Genomic DNA, 3,426 nt, shown 5'->3' on the forward strand with positions numbered 1-3,426 from the left:
TTTAGGAAAAGGGATGTTATGCTATATTAATATACATAAAAGATTTGAATTAAGAGATATATGCATGGGGGAGGAGGAAATGGATAGATTATGAGCCGAAATTGCCAAATTAGGATTTGTTATATAATTTTACAGCTGAATGTTGCTTTGAAATGCATAGTATAAGGGGGATATAATAATATTGTTAGAAAGAAAGGGTCAGCATATGGGGGGTGGAGCAAAAAGGATGGTAAAGTATTATATAAACTGTTATTAATTTGGGTTTTATTCTGGAGAAGCCACAGGGTGAGGGGAGGGGAGGGGGGTTAGGGAGGGGGGGAAAGGGGGAAAAATCTGTATTTGAAAAACTTTTTCAATAAAAAAAAAGAAATACATAAGATCTCCGACCTCCGGATATTTCGCTGTGCACTGAAGACCCTGTTGTTCCGCCAGGCCGGGCTATCAACATAATAATTTTAAATTGAGGTATTTTAAATTTCTGGGGTTTTAAATTGAGCCGAATTTATTTAATAATTTTAAATTTTTAATTGATGTTTGTCTTGTGTTTTTAAATAGGCTGTACACCGCCCTGAGTCCTTCGGGAGAAGGGCAGTATAGAAATAAAATTATACTATACTACTATACTATACTATACTTTAAACAATTCTAAAAAAAATTCTCTATGTCTCACATTTGGGGCATAAACATTAACATTAAAATATATGCTGTACTTTCAATTTGACCTTTAATCATAATAAATCTACCATGCCCATCTTTTTTTATATTCTCCATAGTAAATCCAGTTCTTTTAGAAATCAGTATGGCCACCCCATTTTTTTTGAAGTCCCCAGTGACTTTTCATAATGGAGTGACCACTTCAAATGAACTACATTTACTCCATCCTTATCCTGGTGAGTTTCCTGCAAAAAAATGATGTCAGATCTTTCCTTGTTTAGCAATTGTACGATTCTCCTCCTTTTCACCACTGCCCCCAAACCTTTGACATTAAGTGTTGTAATTCTTAATAGTTTTATCCATATTCAGCACATACAAATTCTTTACAATCCCTTGTGCACTTTAACTTAAACCAACATATAAAAAAGCACAAAACAAACTCAACTAAATAACCTACCCCCCTTCCCCACCCCCAAATCTCCCCAAACTCTTTTCCCCCCACTAAATCCCCGGTAGCCTAATGCTCCAGCCATTCCCTTAAAGGGGGGGAGATGAAGCCCACAGTCCAGAACCAGCAAGCCTTCTGATATTAATATGTTACAGATTTATCATCTCAGTCTTGTCGATCTCACTTCCCACTTGCCGTGGCTCCTCTTCCTCCACCATTGGCACTTTTAAGAGCAGCATCGCCCTGCAATTCCAGCCCCAGACTTTTAAGTAGCTCAATGCCTTGCTCCAAAGAGGTAATCCTATATTGTTTCCCATCATACATAAACCTCATAAATACTGGGTATCCCCATGTGTACTTTATCTCCCTTCTCTTGAGCTCTTTGGTGATTGATTTAACGCTACGCCTCCACTTAATTGTTTGGTGCAAAGATCATTATAAACTTGAACTGTAGATCCTTGAAACTTCAACAAAGCTAACGACCTTAGCTTCATCATCAGCTGCTCTTTTTTGTAATAATTAGAGAATTTTACCAAAATGTCTCTGGGACGAGACCCAGCTCTGAAAGTGCCCACTCTGTGGGACATCCGCTGGGGGATTGGTTACTTCCACCAGCGGGAAGTTTGAACAACTGTCATTGGCTGGCTGGCTGGCCTGAGCAGAATATAAGGAGGTTCGGGAGCCACTGCCGGCAGTCTGTTTTACTATGTTCTAATAAAGAGTGCTGAACGGACAGCAGCTGAGTCGCGTTTCTTTCCAGCGCCGATCTAACAGGGATTATTTCTTTAAACCATCATGGGATCAATTTCCTCATGTCCTCTCCTGTCATCTCTGGTAAATTTCGAATTCGTATTGATGATCATCTGCTTTGATCTTCCAGAGAAATCAATCTTTTCTCATGCTCATCAAACTCCAGAGAGTGCTTTTCTTCCATCTGCCTCATTTGTTTCCCTAATTGGTCAGCTTCCACTCTAAGAAGCTTAATCTGTTTATCATTATGACCAATATTTATAGCTAAATATATGCGCTTGTCAACTTTTTCTGCATAATCATCCATTCTTTTGAAAATCGACTCTTTAGTGCTAGTCAGCATTTCTCTGAGTTCATCCACTGTTGCTGGCTGTGAGCCAGTTTTCGCCACCATTATTGTTTTGCTCTCTAAACTCTCTTGCTCCGATAAACCCAGAGATTGTCTTTTTAATCATGCAATGGTGTGATTTGAAGGATGGATACATTGCCACTTACATTTGCTAACACCTTTTTGTTTTTCGATGGCATAAATCTTCAAAGCCTGGGCAACAATCAAATAAACCTTCTGCTTCCAGCAGGTGTGTGTTTTTTTTTTATCTGTAATAAAACGGGCTGCTTAATCGTGTGAGGTTGTAAAGTTATTAATCACTCCTTGAAGCACGCTGCTGTCTAAAAACAATTCCAAATATTCTTCTGTGGCATTCCAACAACAGCGATTAGGCCCCACATTTTAAACATTATTTATCGGTTTTTCACTGTCCCAAACAACTCTCTTTTTCCTCCGCTGTTGGCCCAGATAATCATAAACAATCCTTCACAAATTTATGTCCATTTTAGTTAGATGATAAATTTTATTGGCCCACTGTTCCAGAGCCGGGAAAAACTCTTACCGGCTCATCAGGCTGTCAGGCTCCACCCTCCCTGAAATGTACAATTTATTGACATCACAGTACCAGGAGATGCCAGAGTCAAAAAAAAAAAAACTGGAAAAAAATCACAAAATATCGCAACCTGGCCGTTGAAACTATGCAATTATGGATGAAACATGTAACAGTGATACCCATTGTCATTGGGGCACTTGGTACCATGTCCAACAATTTTATAAGATACAGCAACAAATTGCAGCTTCCTGCAATAACACCAGCAGAACTGCAAAAAACTGCACTACTTGGATTATCGTGTATTTTAAGAAGGTACTTGGTTGATACCTAGGACGCTGGCAGCAACCCATATCAACCATTAGCACCAGTCAATGATATTTGTGATGCATTTTTGAATGTTCAGTTGACTGAGTTTCATGTTTAATGTGTCAAGAGCCCTCGACACCTCGCCGGGTAGCAGCGATCCCGACCTCCGCTTCCTGGACGCGCAGCCTGGGCTCGTTCGCTAGTCGCGGCAAAGGACGGGGTGGGATTGGCGGCAACGCATATTCACTGTGGTGAAGGGGGGTGTTGGCTCCAGGCTCTCAGGCGGCCGGTCACCCTGCGGCCGGGATAGGGATACTTCTGTGCGCCCTCCGCTCCTGCGGAGCCATGGCGCATGCGCTGTGGCCGCCCGACCCGGAAGGATGTTTC

General features: G+C 41.1%; 1 pseudogene; it reads right to left on the bottom strand.

Moving 5' to 3' along the window:
• Nucleotides 1-1,282: 1,282 nt before the first annotated feature.
• Nucleotides 1,283-2,246, bottom strand: LOC148114223 (uncharacterized; annotated as a pseudogene).
• Nucleotides 2,247-3,426: the final 1,180 nt, after the last annotated feature.

The sequence above is a fragment of the Pantherophis guttatus genome, chromosome 4 (genome assembly GCF_059756535.1).
Source record: "Pantherophis guttatus breed Tessera chromosome 4, ASM5975653v1, whole genome shotgun sequence".
NCBI lineage: Eukaryota > Metazoa > Chordata > Lepidosauria > Squamata > Colubridae > Pantherophis > Pantherophis guttatus.